We start from the raw sequence: 25,158 nt of genomic DNA on the forward strand, positions 1-25,158 counted from the left end.
CAGTGTGTCCAGGGTTCCTAAAGACTGCCTGAGAGCCTAGAAGAGAAGCCGTGGAATTGCTTATAAGCCATTTTCAAGTTCAAGCTTCGGGTCTGAGCTCTGAATGGGAAAGCATCTTACACGGATCCATAGCCTTCCAAAGAGAGATTAAATATGGAGACAAGCAAGCAATAAAAATTATAGATGCTTTTGCTAGACAAAGAGAAGCATCTGGATATTTAGAAAAAACTGAGATACTTTATGGAGCTTTTCAGTGTTCTTGTGTATACTTTACTTCATGCACTTACAAATGTGGAGCGAGTTCTAGGAATATGTGGATCTGTGCCGCGAATTTAGTGGGCATTGAGCTGGAACTGCCAAAGGGCCCATATCATTCCAAGTGAACATCTTGGATTTGCGTTACTGAGGGCTGATGACAGCAAGCGTGTGTTATATTACAACAATCTGCCGTGGCACTAATAGCTCTGCTGTGTGATAAATGCACTAGATCCCCGAGGAAGTCCATACAGAGGTTAACTCCATCCAAACAAGTTATATATAGCTTCCCTCTCACTAAATCTAGCAAGTCTCCCACTTTCAAATAACACCAGAGTCAGAGCAATATTTTTGTGTAATAATTTCGTCTATGTGATGAGTGTTTCCAGCACAGGATCTCATGTCACTCCAGATAATATGTCCTGTGATGCTGAGTGTAATTAGGAGTGAATGCACAGCAAGCCTTCCTTGGGAGAGTTCCTTGGAGATATTACATTGAGGCTGTGGAATGACTGAACCTAATGGGGCTGGCTTTGAGAGCCAACTGTAGACAGTCTCCAGGGCAGAAGGAACATGGAATGATCCATGGAGGAAAACACACATCGATTCTCTCGGTACTCATAAACATGTGGCCACTGGGCTCAATGCCACTTTCAGAGGATGGGAAGATGAATATAGTACTTTATAGAGTCTGGGACAATGTGCAAGATCTGAGGATGCAGAGAGAGCTGGAGAGGAAAGCCACCCTCTACTCTAGGTGAGGAATGAGTGGTAAGGCCTACCTGTCTTGAGCAGTTTGGTGTATCTCTTCAACATATTCCTGAGTGACATTCTGTCTTGGGGACAGGAGGGATTGTGTAAATCCTGTTAGGTTTTCTCACCAAATGCTCCTTGCTCCTGAATACAGTTTCTCTCTGCTCTGTTTAGGGAAATAAGAGCATATTTTGCAACCCAGAGGACTTCTGGTTGAAGTCATTAGGTTTTCCTATACTTGAACCATCCCTAGCGAAATGCAGACCAGAATGAAGTCCTCTGCTCAGATTGTCTCTGTAGCTGGTGTGCCATCCCAGTGAAGTTGAACTGCACTGAGCATGTGGAGGAGGCACACCCCTGAGCGCACATTCAAGAGGTCTGCTGAGCATCTGTGGGGTGCAACATTCCACTGTAGAATATTACTGTTGGGGGGGACTCTGCTGCAGGACCTTCTGGGTTTGTCCCACTGCAGCAGGAGAGAGGAAGCACAGAGTAGGACTAATTTTCTAAGTCCATGATGGTAGCTTTAGAGAAGGAGATGAGACAAGAATGCCTAACTGGTGCCTCTGCCTCTCGCTTTCATTCTGAAGACCAGTTCTAATTTTTACGTTTTTTTTTTTCCTTTTTCCCCCTTGCTTCTTTACCTCTTTCTTTCTCTTGCCTGGAACAGGATCTCTATGTATAGCCCTGGCTAGTGAGAACTCCAGATGCTCCTGCCTCAGCCTACAGCTGTTAGGATTACTGAGACATAGTACCTAACATGCCCACACTTCCATTTTGAAGAGAATAAGTATTTACCAAGGTCCAGATGAAGAAATTTGGTCTGCGTGAAAGTACTGCTAGATGGTTATCCTCGTCCAGAGTTGCCAGACCTTGTCCTAGTGGAAGATTAAGGAATGTGTTTCAGGCTCCTCTGTCCTTTATGTTCAACAGGAAATTGAAAAGGGAAAGTTGGGTGAAGGTCGAGGAGACAAGCTCATCAAATAGTGTGTGGGGAGGAAGTGAAATTGATGAGTGAGGCTGGTGGGTAACCATAAAATTAGGTGTTTTTCTCCACTTTTATTTTATTTTTCTCTTTTATTTTGTTTATTCTCCTCAAAGAATAAATCCAATCAATAGTAGTACTTAGGCAACAATGGACAACATCCTCTAACTTCAGCTCTTCCAATCATACTTGTTTGAGTGTTGTAGTTAGGGCTTTAAGTTGCTGTGAAGAGACATCGTGGCCATGGTGATTCTTATAAAGGAAAACATTTAATTGAGGCTGGCTTATGGGTTCAGAGGTTTAGTTCATTATGGCCATGGCAGGAAGCATGGCAACACTCAGGTAGACATGGTGCTAGAGAGAACCTAAGAGTTCTACATCTCGATCCCCAGGAAGCAGGAAGAGAGGGTGAGCCTGGCTTGTGCATCTGAAACCTCAAAGCCCACCACCTGTGACACACTTCCTCCAACAAGGTCACACCTCCAATAATGCCACTCCCTATGAGTCCATGGGAGACATTTTCCTTCAAACCGCCACATTGAGTCAATCTTGAGAGTCCATTGTGTTTATATCCAGAAATGTTTATGCATATGCAAATGAAAAACTGTAAAAGCATATGTGGATATGTGTATTTATACATACCTAGTTTTATGATGCCAATTAAGAACACATTTATGCATTCTTTTTATTCATGTATAGTTTTATTCATTATTTTGTTTGGAGATGGAAGGATATTTGTAGCTCCCTGAAGTGTGGGAGAGAGCCAGTACCTGCTTAGAAACCTGTGTGGGGAGGAAGGCTATGGGTTGGACTCTGTAAGGCTGCTCACTGTAAAGAGCTTTCCAAAAATGGCATCTTCTGTGTGTGGCATTATCAGCCTTATAAAGCGATGGTCCTCTGGCAGGGCAAGTAATTGAATTTATGTTGGATAGTCACGTGAAGGGAAGCTCACAAAGCAATGCTGCTCAGGCTCTGCTTTGAGCAAAACTAATGTTCTCTGCAACAGCATGGGTTGCCTCTCCATTCTGTGGAATGTATATTGTTTTAATATTTACGTTCAGGCAGTGTCCTCATGCAGACCTTCTCAAGAAAAGAGAGAATGTGTTGTATTGCACACTATTGCATCGGATGGTGCCTTTTAAAACAGCGTACCTTCCTTTAGTAGCACAGAATGGAGAATGTACATTTTTCAGGTTCTATGGTGCTCCCAGAGCCCATATTAGGAAATAACGCACTAACCATCAGGATGCAAACAGCCCCGAGAAATCAGCTGGGTATGTGAATCCATGATTCAGACCCCCCAGAAAGGCACATGTTAAAGACAGTCCATCTGCACACTCATACTTGAGTCAGGAACACATAAGCTTCTCTCCACTACAGTCAGGACTGGACATGTTCAGGGCATTACATCATTTCATCATGGCAGCAAATACTGGAGGTGGGTGCTCTTTTTAGACTCATTTTGTAAGTGGGGCAGGTATGCAATGTTCCATAGCTGCTCAGCTAGGACCTGGACTGTATGTTGTACACTCCTGAGATCATGGTGCAACTGAGAGACAAGGTCTGTTACTATACCAAGGTCAAGAGCAGCTGTGTGTTAGCTAGAGAAATCTGCTCTCTGTGAAGACACAGATGGAAGGGATGCACGTGCTTGTACAGGGATAGGGAAGCAGTTCATATCTGGATTAGGAAACTGCATGTCTCCATGTGGACTGCTGCAGTGTCCAGCACCCTGCTTTTAGAGAAAGATGCATCAGATCAGAAACAAAGATGGAGTCTCTGAGCAGCATTTTGTATCATTTGACGATCACATAAAGAGAAGTATTGCCGTTTCCAAATTAGCACTTCAATTCCTCATGACAAATACTTCCAAGTTGAAAGGAAGTGTGAAGACAAAGGGGAAACTGAACTAGATTCATTCACAGCCCTTGCAGGCTCAGCATGGTCTGCCCAGTTAGCAGGAGAATCAAGGAGATCAGTGTCCTGCCTGTCCCAGGAGGTATTCTAAAGCTCCAAAGACACAGAACAGCACTTACCTGCTGATATGTATCTTGGGCTTTTGCACTGAGCTGATCCTCCCAAATCCAGCACATACAGATGAAAGGGGACGTGATCCTACCTTCTAACCCGTAAGGGAAGACAGACTGCCTGGCTCAGGCACTCCCCAAGCATGTGACTTGCAAGGCAAGATGGACTGGTAGGTAGGCGTGTGTGGTCTAGGAGGGTAGTAGCTCGGAGTAGAAGCTGTCTATGTGGGCCTTTCCCACGGCTCTCTGTCCACTGCCTCAGCTTGATGCCAGTTCCCGGGGTCAACATAGCTTACTGCCTCACATTAGGCCTTTTGTTTTAGACCTACTCAGATTAATACCAGACTTTGTACATGAGCCAAGAAAATGTACACGGGCTTTAGCACCATTGCCGCACCACTGTTTAATCTTCGGGATGCAGAGGGATTCTGGAACTGCCTCTCTTCTGCATTTGCAAAGTGTTGGTGTCATTAAACATTTCCAGACTTTTGATCATCCAGGTTCCAGTCCCGCACACATATCCAAGCTGGGAAACCAGCATGGACCGGCCAGGCGACTGATAGATTTATCTATGGGAGCTCAGGAGGCCTGGGGAGGCCTCACCAGCCACTGCATAGACCTCTTCATGGTGCAGGAACTGTCAGGAAGTGTGAATGAAGCATATATAGTGACTCTGAAAGGCACATAGTGATTTATGGAGTAGTCCAGACCACAGAATCCCATAAAGTAAGATGCAAAAACCTCCGGGGGAAGTGAGAGAATCGGCCATCAGAGCCATCAAAGGCAGTTCCTCAGTAACAAGACTGAGTCCGTCTCCCCGCACTTCAGGGCTGGGTAGTCCTCGTCAGCTTGCATCTTTGTCTCCTCTACACCCTTCAGGCAGCAGAGTGGCCCAGCTACTCCACAGTGGACCTCCCTCAGAGGGTCCTTCCAAGTCTCAGTCACTGGCAGCATCATGTGTGGGGTGAACAGTGGCTCTGAAGCCACTAGAGAGAACAGGTCAGTAGCGGCTCACGTAGGCAGCCCCTGAGTACTGCTGACCTTGTGCCCCGTGGGCAGGGGTGTCCTGCAGTGTCTTAGCAATGGCTCAGTCCCATCCTTTGGGTGTCATTTAAGGAATAATAATAAGTCAAGGATTGTAGGCAAAATGTCACCATTAACGAACACCGTTGGCGCTCCCTAGAGGAAAACAAGAGCATATACCTCCAGTGGTTAGTTCTTGAGCCACTGAAACTGCTGTAGTGGTCCCAGGAAAGCCATTAACTCTGAGAAAAGTCTCTAAATCTAAAGCTCAAGGTAAACGGCTTATTGGCTCCCTTGGCATGTGAGTCAGGAATCTGGTACCTTAGTTTCCATGTTCTCTTTCCACGACACTGCCTGGATTTCCTGATGGTTCTTGACTGGCTCACCAGGCTCAGGAGCCGTGGCTGAGCATGGAGCAGAGACTCAGCCTGACCCTGCTTGGCATCTATTGTCTGTCCTGTGGCCCGAGAGGGCAAGCTTCCTCTGTCTTTCCCTCTTCACACATCAGCAGCTGCGGTTGCTGGACTTCATGGTGCTCAGTCTAGGGTATAAGGTAAAGCACAGATCCTGACTGCACAGTGTGATGTAAATCCCACCTATAATGCATGCCCTGCCTTCCGCTTTACAGAGATGGTTTGCTTACACCATGAATTATTTGCAAGACTTTTTGTTCTGCTTAGAAAGGAGTCTGTGTGGTCCTTTCCAGAACTCACAGTTTGGGGATTACAGAATTGCTACCTCTCCCTATTACTGATATATTTAATTCTTTATTCTCTCATGGTAAAAGTTCCCATTCCCAGGAACTCCAGAATAAACAAACAAACAAACAAATAAATAAATAAAACAAAAACCCCAACAAAACAAAACAAAACAAACAAAAAACCCCCCAAAAAAAAACCAAAAAAAAAAAAAAATCCTCACTTGCTTTGCCTTTGCCTCATGCAAATGGTGGTCTCAGAATAGCCTCACTATGTGGATGAAAGGGTTTACATTTTTGTAAATTTTTTTGCAGACTTTTCCTACTGTATATTTATGCCACAAGCAGTAAAGTTTGACCTATTTCTGTCAATGATCTTTCATTTCATAGATATTTTACAACTTGAACTTCATTGTGTTGTAATTATGTAAAAGGTCTTTAAAAAGTCAATCTGCTTCCCTGTTCCCCATCATGTTCTCTTTCTCTCCAAATTGTGATCTTCAAGTCTTTATGATGTTGGTCTGTTTTGTTGGGGAGGGAGATTGTTTTTTATAATGTAGTAATATATATTATATGTGGAATATATACAATATCACTTTAATAGTATCATTCGTTAACATTAATTCTATCCTCAGAGTTTTATAACTATCACTATTGTCAAAGAATTTTTTATCACCCTGCAATGAATCTCTGCATCTATTAGTAGTCTTATTTGTTCATTTGACATGATCTAGGATCACCTGGAATTGAGTCTCAATAAAAAATTATCTACATTAGTTTGGCCCATGGGTATGCCTGGGAGGGATTTTCTTAATTGGGTTGATTGAGGTGGGAAGACCCATTTCATGGGCTGGTTCCTAGACTGAATGAAAAGGACAGGGTAGCTGAGCATCCATGAATTGGTTCATTGTTCTCTGCTCTTGACTGTGGATGCCACATGACCAGCTGCTTCATGCTCCTGATGCTTGGGCTTTCCCAGAATGATGAACTGTAGCCCGGAACTGTGGGTCAACAGACTCTTTCCCCCTTGGTTGCTTTTGTGGGAGTATTTTATTATGGCAATAGAAAATGAAACACCCCACCTTCCACCAAATAACTTTCCATGAGTCTACTTTTCGTCTCTAAACATATGAGTACTCCAAGTATGTCTTACTGATTCTTTTGCATATATCTTATTTCATTTTGCAGAGTGTCTTCAATGTCTATGCATACTGTAGCATGTATCAGATTTTATTAATTTTTAAGGTTGAGAAATGCTCCAGTGAATGTACATGTAATATATATGTGTATATGTATATATAGATATATACTTTATTTATTCACTTTAATCTACTTGATGTTTATTAATTTGTTAGTGAACATTTGAATTATTATAAGAAATTATGCAGAAAAATCCCATGTATCTTTTATTCAGGATTCACCAAAGGTAACAGTTTGCAAATTCCAGCCAGAATATAATGTAGCATGCTATATATACATAGTACAGTGTTGTAATGCACCGTATAACACAATATGTAAGATACATCCCAGCTCACTGTAACAGCACAACCAGGATGCTGGCATTTATATGGAGTATTTCTGTCACCAAAAGCATTGTTTGAATTGTCCTTTTAGATTTTCCTTGTGCTCTGCTTAATTTATGGAATCATTGCTCTCCATGTCTAGACATGCCTTTCAAGAATAACACAAAATTCAACTCTAGGTTAGATCCACAGATGCTCATAAAGTTCCACATCTGCCAGAAGTTTCATCCCTTGTTGAAGACCAGGGAGCAGGCCAGTCCTGAAATGGGGTAAGGCCTATTGGTACTTGGGGAGTTTCACATCTTGCTTCATTGGAAGCTTCAGATACAGGGTAGGAACAAGATTCAACACTGTTAGGCTCACAGGTAACCAGGAACACTCCTGGTAGCAAGAGCAGTCAGTAGCTTAGAAACCTTGGGAGGACCAAGGCTGATTCTGGGTAAGGCCCATAGGGATCTAGAGAATTCCATGACAAAGAAAGGAAAGCTTTAGATCCAGGAAGATCCCCTATCTGACACAGGACAATACTTGACCTTCAGAGGAAGACTCTAGTCCTAAATACCACAGTGGGAAAGGACACCTCAGCCCTCCTAGGACTTAGTCCTCCACTGAACTTCAAACTGCTACCACTGAAAGAAAAATAGGCGATTGGAATTTTAAAAGTAAAAAATAAGAAAGAAAGAAAGAAAGAAAGAAAGAAAGAAAGAAAGAAAGAAAAGAAAGAGAGAGAGAAAGAAAGAAAGTCCTGGTGTACAAGTCCCAGGGCAGAAAGAGAAATAACATGAAAAACCAAGACAACATGTCTACTTCACGAATCACTACTCCCAAAGCAATAACACCTAATGAAAATGAGCTGGAAGAACTATTAGAAGAAGAATTCAAAAGAATGATTAAAAAAATTAAAGAAGACATGAATATACTCCAAAAGAACAAAGCGAAGAGATGAATGAAATGAAGAAGTCAGTTAAAGAGATAAAGGTAGAGATAGAATTGCTGAAGAAAGCCCAAACAAGTGATGTGGGAAAGGAAAAATGCAGTCAGCCAAAATAGAAAGCAAAATCTTTCAGTGGAGCCTCACCAATATGGTGGATGAGGGAAAATCAGAATCTGGAGTAGAAAACAAGGCAGTGGAATTAGCTCATCACTCAGTAAAAGTAAAAAATAAATTCAAAAAGAAGTATGAACAGAAAGTGGGAGAGCTCCAGGACACTAGGAAAAGATTTAATCTTTACATTTTAGCCACAGAATAAGGGGAAAATATTAAAAGCTAAGAGATAGATAGATAGATAGATAGATAGATAGATAGATAGATAGATAGATAGATAGATGGAAAAGTCATGTAAATGCAGGCTCATCAGAAGAATACCTGATTATTTGCCAGAAACTTTTAAAGTCAGAAGGACCTGGGAAAGTGTATTGCAAGTTCTGAGAGAAAACATTAGTTAACCTAGAATATTATACCTAAAAAACTATACATGAAATTTGAAGAAGTAAAAAGTACTATGACAAAAAGAGATTAAATGAATTTATGACAACTAAGCCAGCTCTGCAGAGGCTACTGGAAGGGACATTTCAGTCTGAAGACAAAGAGATAAAAGATAAACACATCCAAGAGGTCACAAAGAATAAACAAATTATTCAGGAGAGTTCATCAAAAGAGGTCTAAGAATACACCACAAAGCAAAAAAGGCAGAAATTAACTCACATTGTTCAATAATTACTCTCAGTACTATTCCTTGACCAAGAGATGCAGACAAGCAGTTTGGATTAGGAAACAGGGTCCATCTTTTTGTTGCCTCTAAGATAAACATATTGCTATCAAAGACAGACACTGCCTTAGAGTAAGAGGATAAAAAACTTTTAAGCAAACAAGACCACCCAGGAGTAGCTGTTTTAACATCTGAAAAATGATAACAAGGGCATGTGGAATGGTAAAATGCATGCATGGTTGGTGAGAGGGCACATTAGTGAAGCCAGTAGAGACATCAGTGTGGCAATTCCAACAAAGCAAGCAAACAAACCCTTGAAACAGATCTACTATATGACCCAGCTATTCCATTTCTGGACATATATCAAAATAACTCCATTTCCTACTAGTTCCATGTTCAGCAAAAGCTGCTCTATTCACAATAGCTAAGCATGGAGACAGCCTAGATGTCATCAACTGATTAACAGATAGTGAAAATGTGGTCTCTATATACCATGGGATTTTATTGAGCTGTAAAGAAAAGTGAAAATATGAAAATTATAGGTAAATAGATGGAGCTGGAAAATATACCGAATAGGATAACACACACGCAGAAAAACAAATGTCACACGTTCTCACTCACATGTGGATCTTAGTGTCGAGTCTTTATATTTATGTGTTTGATTTGGAGTACTTGTGGATCCCAGAAAACTAGGAAGAGCCCATTGGTGGGAAGGAGGAAGAAAAGTCTTAAGAGAGAGAGGGTATAGAACACAGGTGACATGAAGGAGAAAGGGGGTAGTGGGGAGGGAGAGTTTAAGTGGGAAATGGGATAGGAGGGGCTCAGCGTTTTGTTGGGGGCAGGATAACTAAGATGCTTGAAAAAGCCACACGACAACTTAGTAATATGTATATAACTACATACATATAAAAGAGTTTATTGGAGTTACCCTACCCAGGGGATTATTATGCTCAGCACTGAAGACCTAGGCTGCCAAATAAAAAGCCTATGCCAAGTGTGGTGACACTGTTCTTCACATTGTTGATCAGAGGTGTTTCAGAGACCCCCAAAACAATGCAGGACAATGCCATTACTCTTGAATGCACACAGAACATGATGGTAAGATCCTGTTGCTGAAGACATCACACATATTAGTCACAGGACATGGGAAATCAGGTCAGCACTGAGCAGGAAGCTTCCTCCCTGTTGGCTGGTTTTCATAGTACTGGAACATGCTCTGCAGGCTGCTGAGGGGGAAGTCATCTACCGTCTTTATCCAGTTTTGAACTCTGTGCTGCAAAAAGGTATGACTATTGTGACAAGATAGGAACACAGGTACAATCGTGGTATGAATGTCATGGAGATAACTAATGATTTCTGATTGGATTTAAGGCTGCTTTTATTGGGAGAAACCATGTCTGGTACTGAAAATCTGGGCTAGAACCCAGGGTTGGGAAGATCATCAGCCCCTGTGTTTAGTCTTCTAGTCTTACTGTGTTAAAGGGACATAGCCCTGAGCTGCACTCTAATTCTGTATCTTTATACGCATTGATTAGAGTAGCTCTCAGCCCTTAACAGAGCAGTTTATTTGTGCAGCCGATGGCAGTTAGTGTAAGAACTCAGAGCCGGTCAAAGTGCAGAGAATAAGTGACGCTGCAATGCTCAGCCACAAATGGGGCATCCATAGCATACTCCCTCTCCAAGCTTAGGGACCATCACAAAAGAGGGGTAATAAGGCAGTATGAGCCAGAGGTTGGGGAAGACGGGAGAGAAGAGTGTCTTCTGGGCATGGCAGTACCAAAGCACCCAGACACCCAGTAGGTGTGGTTTCACACCAGAACAGCAAATGATCAAGCCAATCAAAATCCTAGCAAGGAGCAGGAAGGGAGTCGTGGGCTCCCACCCCTAACTGAGAAGCTATAGACCGCTGACGGCTTCCGAAAAGGGGAGTCACTCTCCTTCAATGGTGCATTTCCTGGTAGCTCAGGCACCCTCCACTGGATGTCTCACTCAGGATTAAACAGACAGCACAAACTGAAGCTCTTGGGTTATTAAGCTAAAAACAAGAAGTAGGATACACAAGTGGAGGATAAGAGCTGAGAGCTTACATGGGAGGTGTTTAGGGTGAATATTAGCAAATACGTTATATGAAGTTTTCAAAGAATTAATAAAATATTATTTTTAAAAGGAATATTACAATATTACATATGGCGGTCATACTGCATGCAACATGCTATGATTGGTCTTTTCCTTCGGTGTAACTTTTCATAGCTGAACCCAGACTGTCCATGTGTTGCTGGAAGTTTCCTTATTGCTGAGGTTGTTCCACGGCACAGGCTCAATGCAGCATGCCTTTACCTGTCACTCATTGAAGGGAACCTGAGCTGTTTCCAATTTTTTGGCTATTATCAGCAAAGGTGCCGTGAAAATCCGCATTAAAATATTTCATGTGTATAATTTCTCTGGACAAATGTCTACAAGGACAATTAGTGGGTTGTATGTGTTTAATGCAAACAACCAGAAATGGTTTTCCAGAGTAGCTTTTCTGTTGAGTATTTCCTGATGCAATGTAAGATCACTCTGTTTCTCTGTATTTTCCATACTCTTTTGACGGTTTAGTTTTTAATTTTTATGTGTGTGAGTGTTTTGCCTGGGTGTATGTATGTGTGTGATATGGGTGCCTGGGACCTGCAAAGGTCAGAAGAGGGCAACAACTCCCCTGGAACTAGAGTTACAGATGGTTTCGAGTCACCACGAGGGTGTTGGGAACTGAACCCGGGTCGTCTGCAAGAGCAACAAGTGCTCCTGCCACTGAGCCATCTCACTAGCCTTTTCATTTTTGACAGTTTTTTGTTTGTTTTGAGACAGACTTTCTCTGTGTGGCTTTGGAGCCTTTCCTGGAACTCACTCTGTAGCCCAGGCTTGCCTCAGACTCACAGAGATCTGCCTGCCTCTGCCTCCTGAGTGCTGGGATTAAAGGCTTGCGCCACCACCGCCTGGCAATTTTTGACAGTTTTATAGTTTACATTTTACATTTAAGGTTTCTATAGTAAGATGTGAGGCTCTTGTCAGCTGCCCTTTCTTTCTCCAGTATCATTTGTGGGAGGCAGTCTTTCCCCGGTTGAATTGCTTTGGAATCTTTGTCAAAGTTTGGGTGTATCCTCGGGTGTATTTATGAGCTGCTTCTTTGACTCCATTGATCTAGGTGTTTATTTCCGTGTCAATACCACAGGCTCTTAGCTACTATCAACTACATATAACTTAAAATCAGCCAGATTTTCTTTTTATTCCTCCTTTTCAAAATTATTTTAGCTGTACAGTTTTTTTACTTTTCCAGATTGTCAGTTTTTCTTTTTATAACTATTCTTGTGATCATTTTCACAGGGATGCTATTAGACCCACACATCAAATTTAGGAAGAATTGGAAATTTTACTACCAAGGAATCTTCCAATTCAGGAAATGGGTTCAGCTCTTATTGAATTTGGTCTTGTGTTTCTTTCATTGGCATTTTTAACTTTTTAGCCACAAACTTTGTGCATATTCTATTGATTAATTGTTTGTTTTGTAAGTATTTATAAAAGGTGGCATATTTTTCATTTTTATTTCCATGTATTTGGTGCAGAAGTACAGACTTTGTATGTTTATTTTGTATACTGTAACCATGATGAAGTCTTCTGTTGTTATTCTAGAAGTATTTTTGGCAACTGTAAGGGATATTTTTTTCTGGGTATAATTCATACCATGTGAGAATAGGAAGGTTTCCATTCATTTCTTTCCAGTCTGTTTGCTCTTTCTTCTCTTCCCTTACTCCACTGCAGAGCATCCAGCGCTGAATGGAAGAATGGAGAGCTGGGAACCCCGTGTCCTGTCTCCTATTCTCAGGGACAGCAGGTGGTCTTCACTACCAGAGACAATGTGAGCCGGGAGGATTTTAGATCATATTTATCAAGCTGAACACATTCTTCTGAATTCCTATTCTTTGAGAAGTTTTACATGTTTAGTATTTCCTAATTTCTCACATAAATTAATTTTTCTTCTTTATCTCCTTGATGTAATATATTTGTATTGATTTTCTAATATGGTAAAAGTGTGTGTGTGTGTGTGTGTGTGTGTGTGTGTGTGTGTGTGTGTGTGTGTTTGCTGGCCTTCCTCTTGAATGAGTTGTCTTATTCACTTACATTCTGGTCCATCTTGCTTTGTCACCTCAAACAATATCCTGGATAGGCATGAAAACAATGTGGAGATTTGCCCATCATTTCCGGTCTCTTTAGATGGTTTCATTGTGCGACTGAATCTAAGCTTATTGTGTCAGTAATTTACAGACAGCGTGTGTTCACTCCAGCCTTTCTCTAGTTCAAATATTAATGGTCCACTGTGAACAGACTTGCGACTACACTGACATCTTCAGTTTTTATTATCATGGGGATAGAACACCAAAATCCATGCACATTTCTATCTCCACATAGCTTCTCTTTTGATACTGAGAAGAGCTTAGACTTTAGCTTTAATGTTAATGCTACTTGCCTCGACAGCTTGTTTTGGGGTAGTCTATCCCAAGTTATCCCTAGGGAACAGCTTTTAACAATTCTATTATAGTAAGAGCCCATGGTGCATATGTCCATTAAGTTCGAGGCATTGTTTTAATTACTTATTTCACAACAAGCCAATGAGGTAATGATCAGAACTCAAGTTACAGACAGTGGCTGAGAAGGTGGAGACGACGTCTGTGTGCAAGTTCTGACTTGCCTGCTGGAGAAGCTCACCATTTCCCTTTTATTGTTTGTCTTCTGTCTAAAATGGAAATAAAACTGTCTGCTTCTCAAGATGCTTCAAAGAACAAATGAAGTAATAGTTACCATGACATTTTTAAAGCATGACTTACAGAGACTATATTCATCATTACCATCATTGTACTTTTCTTCCGAAAAGGTTGTGGACACCCATGGAAGTTCTCACCGCCATGCCAGCAACAATCCTTGGAGTAGCTCTCTTAGAAGGTGGTTATACCACTTATTTCACAGTGACTCCATGAATCATTCTCTTCGTAGAGTTCCTCTTGACGTCATCCTTCTCCTCAGGAGGCGGCCGCTGTCGGTTCACAGCCCCCGTGTTGGATGTCTGTTTCTCAAGTCTTCCTAGAAGTCTTTCATGGTGAAATGGTAGACATGTTCCTGACATCCTTCCCACACAGCATCCACATTTCCAGGAAGCAAAGCCATGGGGCTGGAGTTCAGAGCACTCGAAGGAAAGGGAGAGGTTTGAGGAGGAGACAGGGCTGGTGCCAGGTTGGTGAAGATTGGGAGTGGAGGGGGCTCCTAGGCTCCCCCCAATTCCCTGTCCTCACTTTTTTCTGTATCAACAATACACCAAGTGCCTGCTTGCTCCCCCTCAGCAAATCAGACAGCAGCTGGGAGACTGTTGTTAGTGGAGATAAGTAGGGCTGCCTGAAGCACATTTTAATGAATTCAGTATTAACTCTGCATTAAATATTGAGAACATAGCGACTGTTTCCCAGATGTCTTTTTCAAGTGCAGAAGAAACAACAAACATGTCCAGCAAGTTGCAGAGGGAAAAGTAGGGGAAAGGTTCGTCTCGGGCAGAGCAATCTGTTGCTGCTTTCTGTTGCCGAGGGCAGCTCTCGCGTTTGCAAATGTTAAAGTGAAGCCCATGCAACATCAGTTTGGCACTCAGCATCCCAGCCTCGCTGTGACAGCCCTGCAGATGGTCGGTGAGTAAACACGGCTCGTCATAGCCTCATTTTCCCAGTTCAGTCCTCCTCCTCCTCCTCCTCACTCACTCCAGTTTTTGCCAAGTGACTTTATTTCGGCGGTGGTTGCTTTTGAATAAAAGTCAAAACAAGTAAATCAGTGCTTCTCTTTTTTTGCAACTGCCGACTCCAAGTTTACCTCTCCGGTCTTGGATGGGGCTTTACCCACTGGGCAGGTGACAGACACAGTACGGGCTGGATGGGTCTAAGGCCCTGCAGTTCTAGCTCATGGAGGTTAGATGTCATGAGGCTGTGAGCTGTTTAACCTTCAGGCTCTCTCTTGCTCCTGCCATGTCCTCATGGCATTCTCTTTGAATGGCAGACTCACGAGGTCTCATGTGCTTTCAAAAGATTTCTTTCCTGAATAAAATTTACAGTTTTCAACATGTATATTCTTAAGATATTATTAGATATAAACAGTCTCCTGACAAGTCGATTAGGAATTTGCTCAATCTCCTCACTGCCTCATGCACGAAGAAGGAAGGCCTTAAAGGAACAGACTCTGCTTCTTGTCTTGCTTATGTTTTATTTGTTGCTTTTCTCTTTTTAAAATGATATTATCTTGGGAGTTGGAGTGACTGAAATTGCTGTTTTTTCAGAGGACCTGGATTCGGTTCCCGGCACATACACATCGTGGCTCACAACCATCTATAACTCCAGTTCCAGGAGACCCAGTGCCCTCTCTGATCTCTGAGGGCATTGTGCATGAACATAGAGTACACCTATACATGCAAGCGAAACACCCATACACATAGAATAAGAAAAATAACTAAGACTATCACATTATCTAATACAGAGTGAACACTAGGTAAATACAGTATTAATGAGATAATGGCAAGAAAAGTGTCCATCCATGAGTGTAGAACCGATAGAACTCAAAGAGAAAAGGTCATTTTTGAACCTGGAAAAAGTCCTCAGCATGTTTCAGAGTATAAATTTGAAGGTTCCTATGGTATCATTCTTATACACAGGAAGGGCATATTGCATGGAATTCACGCCATATTGAATGGGGGGATGGAAAGGGATTGGACAGGCAGAGGGTGAGCCTGGCTTTTGACGGTGCCTTTGCAAGCGGCGCTTGGAATCAGGAAAAGGCTTTAGAACATGGTGGTTCCTGGTACAGGAAGGCAGGTGTTTGGTGGGAGGGCAGTGAGTGCTGAGAGGAAGCTGGGGAGAATTGACAGGAAGCACAGATACCATAGAAACACTCTTGTGCTTCAGGCCCCTCCCACTGTGCACCTTTTGAACATCAGAAGGAAAAGACACATATAAAGCATATAGTGCCTGAGGTAGGACGCGAAACCTTCCTGTATGGTCACAGGAAAGTCCTTCACTTTATGGAAAATTTGCTTGAAGTATCTGGAAAACCAAATGTTACCCTGGAATTTTACCTGGAGGAAGCAGATTGTCCAATCATGAGGGGTGTAAATGGCTGCAATGGAGTCCTGAAGGACTCCTGTGATCTGACAGGAAGGGGACAGTGTGGCATCATCTCAGGGGCTCGGTACATTTATGACTCCAAGATTGGCATCTCTGCCAGTCATGGGACTTTTCAGGCTGAAGTGAGCACATTTTGGTGACAGACACATGGGATGCTGAGCTGCAGGTTCTCAAGTACCCCCTAAGACCCAAGAAGATGAGAAAGTTTGCATCACCTCCAGTGGCTCCCGCAGTTCCAGTTGCTTCTGGTGGAGTCACTGTGGTGGAGAAAGCTGGGGTTCCTTCTCTTGGGGAGGGAACTGCACTAACGACACATGGCCCAGTGAAGTTACAGATTAGCAGATGAGTTCCCATGTTGGGATTGCTAGAGGTGACACAACCCTGCACGGACGCATGCTCTAGTGTTGTGTGGGGGACACGGTTGCATTGCTGCTCTAGAAGGAAGGGGGGTTATAGGAGTGTGGTAGGAAGAAGAGATTGGTGGGGCAGTACCAGCTGACATGGGCTGTCCATACAATATACACAGACACAGACAGACAGACAGACACTACTACTGCTTCTTAGTGTCAGCCCAACACCTTGACATTGAGGTCAGAGGTCACTGCTGGAACCTCACACAGGACTTAGTACAATATTTAGGAGTAACAGCTAGATTAGCCCAGACAAATGCCCTGTGTTTCTCTGTTGGAGCCCAGACTGAATCCTCAGCAGAACATTGGGTACAGCCCCAGCCTGGGCTGTGAGGGCAGCATACAAAACCATGTCTCACTCACAGAGAACTGGCAAAGAAGAAAGGAGCCCAACACTGTGCCTGGCTAATGGAGAAGTGTATGGATCAGCACCCTCCAGGCACGTGTGGTACCCTCCCCAGAGAGAAGGAAGATGAGCTAGAAGGATTCAAGGACCCTGGAAATGAGGTTTAGGGACCGGTGGGCGTCTCAGCAAGTATCCACAGCCATAATGCATTTCCTTCAGCGCTTCTCTGTGTTCACTGTAGGACCCAGAACGATGGTCAAGGGCGTGGCTGTTGGGATCACTGTGAAAGGAGAAGTGAATGCCTACTGTGTGCGTGCATGTGTGAGGTGGAAATCTCACCAGCTAGAGAAGAATACAAGTGCTCCTCCATTTTGATGGAGTCATGTAAAAAAAAAAAAACCACACACACACACACTAAAATTAATTGATTATAAATTGAAAATGCATTCAATGCACCCAGCTCACCAAATACCATAGGTAACAGAGTCTTCAGTTTAGCTCTCCTGGCTGGCTCACCATCTGCGATTCCCCACTGCCCATCCCTGTGATCAACGGGTGATTCATCACGGAAAGGAAGAACCTACTTGACACTATCTTCTGACCTCCCAGGAATTTATGGTCCTCCTGTGGGGCTTGCTTTCTGCACGTCCATCTCCCAGGAACGTCAGCTTCTGTCTCTGGGCAGCTGCTAGTCAAGGGAAGGAAACACGAGCCACTTCTCTCAGCCGACGGCGGCGGCGGCACCAGAGTGCATCACGTCTGTGTATTAAATACAAGGCCAATGGGCGAGGACTGGAAACACAGACACCCACTGGGAGCCCTGTCAGTCCCGTGCTTCTCCCGGGGAAGGGTGGGATCTTGGCTGCCTGCTGTCGCTGGGGACAGGCCGTGCTTCCCTGCCCAGGGCACTCCCTGCCACCGTATCTTCCCCCTTCCTTCCTAGTCAGTGTGAATTTGTGAAAACGTCAGCCCCTAAAATCAGATTCAAACTGCCACGATGTGCCATTTTAGAAAGCAGTGTGTTACAGGAAAAGGTCGTTTTAAGCACAGTTCCCAGCTGAGCCCACAATTCTTTCCAGATGCCTACATGGTTTGGCAGAGGTTGGAGGCGCTCATTAGATTTTTGATGGTGGTGAAAGCTCAGCGCACCCCCACACTGGGGCAGTGATAGCCCAGGGGCATTGTATTTGCACTGGTGTGGAGCAAGCTGGACCGGGGTGTGACCTGGGTCCAGCCTTCTTTTCTCAATCCCCTCTCAGCTCCCCTTTGGAGAAAGATGGAGCTGGATGGTGGCCTTCGGGCTGTGCTTGGGGCTTGGCTCTCAGATAGTTTGCATCCTGTTGTGTTGTGTTCAGTGGCTTCAGATTAAATCTTCCTGTGAAGTAGGCTTTCTTCAGAGTCCCCCAAAGATGGATGTACCACCCCACCCTCCTTCACTCCCATCCTTACAGCCCGGTGCTCAGTGCTGTCAGGGCTTAGCTGGTTGCTTCTTTGGGGAGCTAGAGGGAGTGCCCTCCTGATGGAGTTCCCTCTCCTGCCCCACTCAATAGCACTTCCTATGCTGACGGCACCAGCACCTAGAGCACCTAGGTCTCAGGGTAGCTTATGTACCTGGGCGCGGCACTCTGACTACCCCGGAATTCTGTTCCAGCCTGGGCTCCCTCAAAACAGAGCATGAAGACTGCAGAACACATTGACAGGCTTCTGTGGGAGTAGATGTTTGCAGTGATTAAGGACATGATGTTTTGTGAGATGCTCAGAACCAAGACTCTGGCCAGACCCCCTTAAGGAGTTGCTGACACCCAGGGCAATAAGCTTGGAGCACCACTTATACACATGCTGCTGGATATCACACCCTTGAAAGAGGCTCAAGTCGAATGAGCCTCTTCTCAGCCTGCTTTCCTTCAGTTGCTGTAACGGGGTGTCCTGACATTGAATAGGCGAGTTAGAGAAAATAGAGGTTTAATTGGTTCATAACTTGGAAGCTGAGAAAACCAAGAAAATGGTGCTGGCATTTTCCAGGCTTCTGGTGAGGGCTTTGGGCTGTTTTGACTCATACAGTGAAAAACACAGTGATGTGTGTGTGTGTGTGTGTGTGTGTGTGTGTGTGTGTGTGCAAGAGAGGAAGAGAGAAAGAGAGGAAGATGTAGTGGGTAGCTATTCCAGCTTGGTTCTGGAAGTTCCAACCCCCATTGAGACTCTGGCAACTGTCACGCCTACGAGGCGGGGCCAAGGGAGGCGTCTGGAGACCTGAGACCTGGATGGGCAAGCGCTCTCTCTGTTCCTGGACCCTGGACGGTGGAGGTTTACTGAGCAGAGCTCCAGAGAACATCACTGGATTGCAATACACCTTCCCCAGACCCCCGCAACCTATCTATTCCTTCATTTGTAAGTCATCCACTAAATAAATCTTCCTTTTAACTACTTGGAGTGGCCTTTATAATTTTCCCCAATAGGAAGACAGACAGACAGAGAGAAAAGGGCTCCCATGGAAGCCCACACATCCCCATAAGAAAAGCACCACTCAAGAGGGCTCTGCCTCCATGACCGGTGGCCCCCACTGTGGCCGCATTGGCAGTCACATTTCAGGATGAATTTCAGAGGGGAAAACCATTGCAGACCTGGTTACGGCCTCCAGGGAAACTGCATCTCATCAGAAGCTTAACTCAGGACCGATACGCCTCTAGCCCAGCAGTCTCTCTTCTTCAAGGCACATGGCCCGGACAAGGACATGCCGAGTTTGAGGGGGATGATCCATTGGCCCTCTGTCAGTATTTACTCCTGTTGGACTTCCACTGTTGCTTCAGAGGGCACCCAGTCATAGCCAGAAGTTTGATGGCCATCTATTATGAAGCTCAGTCTTGAATCATTTTGTGATGCTGGAAAAAGGCCACAAATCAACAAATAAATATGTCTTCACATTCTACTTATAGGGAGGTACATTTTCCATTATGTAAAATGCTTATACCAGCCAACCCCCCTCCACCAAAGGTATCAGTGCTGGGCCTCAGAAGAGACACCATACACTCTGATCCAGCGCAGCTATAGCATGTCTTGTCACCCCCCTTGGGACCCCTCAGGCCTGTCTGGGGAACAATTCTGTCTAGAAAAGGGGAGGGAAATACCCAGGGGAGGCCCACCATAGATGAGAAGGTAACCCAAGGACCAGGGGCCAAGCACAGTCATTTGAATCAAGAATATCAGAAGCCCACAAGATGAAACTATGACAGTATGTGACATTGTGGATAAAATCTAAAACTGCAATACCTTGACACAAAATTCATTTCCCATTAAGCCCTAAATGTTTGCTTATGCTGGCAGACATTTCCCCCCCTCAGACATACCTCAGAAAAGATGGCCACTTGGAGTCTGTTTTTTGCATGATCCAGGGCATGGCTATAGAGCCAGGAGTGTGAAATGTGGGGAGAGGAGGGATCCCTCAGTTCTTGCTGGTATTGCATGTATTGCTTGCTGCAGCCACCTTGTTTACAGGGTGGCTTGGGACAGGTTGTGCTCCAGCCTCGAACCACAGAAGCCTGGGCTGGTATTCAGCCAGGTTAGGACCAGGGCTTGGCATTAGTCTTCCTGAGTTAGATAAGTCCCTGCTTCCTCTTAGTTTAGGGGGCCCAGGCAAATCCATGACCACATGGCTGGAGGCTTGAGGGGATTGCTAAGTGTTCATGGGATTCCAACACTGTGGCTCTGACTGGGAGAAATAACTTCTCAGAGAAGTAATGGCCGGAATCAGCCTTATTTAGATCCAGGTGGTGGGGCACAGTATCCCTGGGGTACTGGGTACTTCAGTCCGCTCTGTTGCCAGGTGAGGAGCAGGAGCTGCTAGAGTGGGTGGCTGCAACGCTTCAAGGCCAGTGGGTAAGAACACTACAGAGCTGTACAGCTTGTGGCAGGCACAGCTGTGATGCAGTGGAGAGCTTAGACCAGAGGAAGCAAGGGCCATGTCTCCAGATCCTAAGCTGCAGAAGGTGACTATGTTCTTCTGGCAGCTAGCGTCTCCCCATGTGAAGGTTTTAGGAAATTCTGGGTCATGTTTACTCATAACAAGCTGAGCTTAGTTCCTGTTATGAAGACTGTAATGAGCACTAGACACTCAGAGTTGACTTGGAAACCCAATGGGCTTCGCTGAGAGCCTCAGTAGGTGGTGATGCCTCTTAGAAGACAAAGAGAAATGTTGCCAATGTTACCGTCCTTCAGCTAGCAGATCGGGGCAGCATCACAGAGTTCTGGACCTGGAGTGAGGATAAATGAATTCACAGAGACAGCAAACTCTGAGACTCCACCTTGATTTTGTATCAAATAGGAAGGAATCCTTGCTTTTGAAGACACCCTCCCACAAATCCCATCCCAGGCTTTGCCTGGCTCGTGTGCCGAAAGGAGGAAGTCATATTGGCTTAGAGTAATGCGCTCTTGGAAAGCAGTGACCTTGAAGACTTTGCAGCCACCTACCCATCATGCCCGACTCTGCTCATCCAGCTTCAGCTCCCTCACTCTAAGGCACAGACTTAGACCTGCTCATGGATGGGATGGGCGGTGAAGGATGGGAATGAGGGCAGCCTAACCCTTGCCATGCACCGAGCTCCTGGCCCCTGTTGTTTAGCTGCGTGAATCTGGCAGCGGGGATGAGTCCATCCTCTGAGATGACCCTCACAGCATGGGAGGTTGTAGGGCAAGATTATGCCTGCAGGAGAGGGCAGAGCAGCTGAGTACAGGACTCTGTGCACACTTAAGGCAGGTCTGCTCCCTGCTGGAGCTCAGTCTTGAGCCAGGACAGAAACCAGGAAGGTTTTTCAGAGAGCATGTACATGGGTGCCTGCATGCATGTGTGTGTAGGTGGGCTCCTGAACCTCCATTCTATTGTGGAAATGCACACTGCCAGCACCATATTCTGGGCCCCTATGCCATGATTGTACCTGAGAATGCCAGGCACTTAAGGAAAGAATCTGGCTTATGGTGGTTCCTCCATGGTCAGGGAGTTAGTGGTGCCTCTTACCTTGAGCCCCTCCTTGGCAAAACACTCTAAAGATGGTTTTTAAAAGGCAACCAAGCCACATCCCAGCATGAAAGTGCTGTTGGCAGGGTGCTGGAGGCTCAGGTCTGGGAGGCTGCACACGGAGTTGGCTGTGGATCCACCTAGGGCCTACGTCTCCATCCTCAGCTGCAGGGCCACCTCGCCAGGTCAGCAATAAGTTCAAAGACGAGCAGCCAGCACGGCAAACTTGAATCTTGGTTCCAGATCAATCACAGCACATTGTCTGCAGCAAGGGAGCAGGCATGGGGGAGGGGCGTGTTTCTGAAGACATTCTATGCCATTCTAAGGCATAGCTGGTACTTCTTAGGGGATGTCTGTGCATATTTCATGGATGTGGCAACTTCTATACCTAAAAGCCTGAGATACCTCTCACGTTGAATTAAATTCTGACCTTTCTCAAGGCCTCTGGGCTCAGAGACTCACAGTGAACACTTTGTGTTATTTCTCCTGTCTCTAGGCTGTGAGTCCTCTCGCCTATCCACAAAACTCCTCTGCAAGGATCAGCAAGGACACACTTCCGGAGCCTGGCTGGCTTCATCCTACTCACATTCATCGCTGCCCCCAGGGCCATTAGTGATGATCTTCCTATCCATTCCGTCTAAACCAAATGTCCATAAGCCTCTTCAGTCCCTCCCTGGCATTTGCCACACTGTATTGTCCTGGTTATTTACCTGCTTGTTAGCTTGTTATGTTCTAGTTTCTAGACTTTAGGCTAGACCAACCCGTAGGTCATGACCCCTTTTGGGTCCAGCGACCATTTAACAGGGGTCACCTAAGACCATCAGAAAACACAGATATTTACATTACGATTCATAACAGTAGAAATTACAGTCATGAAGTAGCAATGATAATAATTTTATGATTGAGGATCACCACATGATGAACTGCATTAAAGAGTCACAGCATTAGGAAGGTTGAGAACCACTGGGCTATATAAAGGCCAAGGTGGTCTATTTTTGTTGTTGTTGTTGTTTTGTGTGTGTGTGTGTGTGTGTGTGTGTGTGTGTGTGTGTGTGTGCGTGTGTGTTCTTATCAGGGTGTATACTGTAGCTATTCAGTATTTGTCTTGGGAAGAGTGAAATGCTCTCTATTTCATAGTCCCCCCCCCCCATTCCTCTATTTTCAAAGACAAGTGTCATCAAGTAAGTCCTTGTTCAATGACTCATCCTTCCCTGAATCAGCCCTTACCTGCCCCTTTCCCCTCTTGGTGACAAGGTTTTCTTCCTTCCCTAAGCCACACTCCCCGAGTTTTTAACCCTTTCTACTGCCTGCTCAAAAGTTTGCAAGCTCCTGTGGCATCTTGGAGGTTGCTATGCTGTAAGCGGCAGGGCTTCCTCTTCTCAGCTGAACTAAGCTCTGTCACTCCTAGTAGTTAAAGTATTTTCCTCATTCCAAGGTTAAAATAAAACCCTAAGCTAAATAAGATCTTCCTAAATTCAGCCATCACTTTCCCCCACCCTTCATTGTGAGAGCCGAGATTGGCGCAGGACAACCTCTTGGCTCAGTGTGTTGGTCCTCTGAAGGTTCAGTCCCCAGCCTCTCTGTCTGTCACATGGCAGTTCTTCAACTCCTTTTAGTCTGTTTCTTCTAGTGTCTTTTATAGAAATTCCCACCCACTTACTCTCTTTTGGTCTGCATGACTCCACTACAATTTGTAGGAAAAGTAGGGACTGGCAGAACCCTTCGACTGTCCCAAACAGCTTCTGTGGGCCTCTCTCTGACCCATCCCCATCCCTGGGGACTGAAGATGGCGTTCTTGTCCTCCCACAGAGATGCTTCCAGCTCACAGGGACAGTCCTGACCAAGAGCTACATCATCCAGCTTCCACGGCACCTGGATATCCTGGTGGAAAACGAAATTTAGAAACTGTAATTGGGGTATCATTGACACTCACTGCTGTGGGATTTTAACTGTTCCAGGTTTTTTCAGTGGACAACACCAGGAAATAAGTAATTTCTTAAATAGGGTGTGTTTTTCCTGATGTTTTCAAATCAAATTTAAAGCAACAGGGCTTAACTTGAGCATATTGATTTCATATTTCAAATTCTAAATGAACCTGACATAATTATTGTATAGATCTCTCAATAGTCACACAACTGCCTCAGAACCAAAACACCACTGCCAATTATAAAGTCATTTCTCAAAGCAATTTTAAAACTATGGTGCTCCCATGGCTGAGAGAGGGAGGAAGCAAGCTTTGTGCTTCGTGTCTCTTCATATGAGAGAACTAATCCCATCAATGTGGTTATTTGATGAAACATGTCGAAACAACTTTTAAAATGTTCTTCCAGTCACTGTGAGTTCTGTTCCTGGATCTGCCAGCAGCTAGGCATTTGACCCTGAACCCTGAACACTTAATTCCTCCATACTTATGCCTAAGTATCCTCACATGTCGGATGAGGTCATTGGTGACGTTTCTGGGTCCTAAATTCTCTGCTATTTTTGAGACCTATGTCAAAGGACCCCAACCCTTCCAATTAAGAACTCATACTTCAGTGCGAGGAAACAAGCCTGCCTTCCCATCTGCATTATTGGAATATTTTTCTTCCCGAGTCAGGACAGTAAAATCGTCTGGCTGGAGCACATCAGGTGTGGGCACAGGGCTGCTGAGCGTGGGACTTGACTGTCCTCACCAGTGGCATTTGTTCCAAGCCCAGCATGCACAGCTGGCAGTCGCATGTCAGCCATGGCAGGAACACATGTGCTGGCATCTGGAGAATGCGGATTCCTTCGCAGTTCACCAGATCTGACGTCCTGGCTCTAGCTCTAAAGGGAAAAGCCCAAGTTTGCCAAACTCAAGCTCTAAAGGCTGAGTCTGCAATGCTGCTGGGAACAGGAGAAGATTGTGTGGGCCAGACCAGTGCACTTGGGCCTCTGCCCCGGGGGCGCAGCTTTGCAGGCCCAAGCACAGTGGGAAAGAACAGGGCCCACGGCCACAAGGCCTGGCTGCACCCCAAGGACCATGAGCTACTCTCTCCAGCCTGTGCACCTGGAGAGGTTCATGGACTCTATGGCCCAAGGGTTTCCAAGAAGATAGTGATAAATCACTATCATTGTGTTGAGAAGCGTTTACTCTTGACTACACTTAAGGCTTTGTTTTGGAGCTAGGAATGCAACGGTGGACAGATAGATCTGGAAACGTTGGAACGGTGGCTCTCAAGTTTTACAGAAACCACCTGGAGAGCTTTAAATATTC

This window comes from Peromyscus leucopus, chromosome 3 (genome assembly GCF_004664715.2).
Source record: "Peromyscus leucopus breed LL Stock chromosome 3, UCI_PerLeu_2.1, whole genome shotgun sequence".
NCBI lineage: Eukaryota > Metazoa > Chordata > Mammalia > Rodentia > Cricetidae > Peromyscus > Peromyscus leucopus.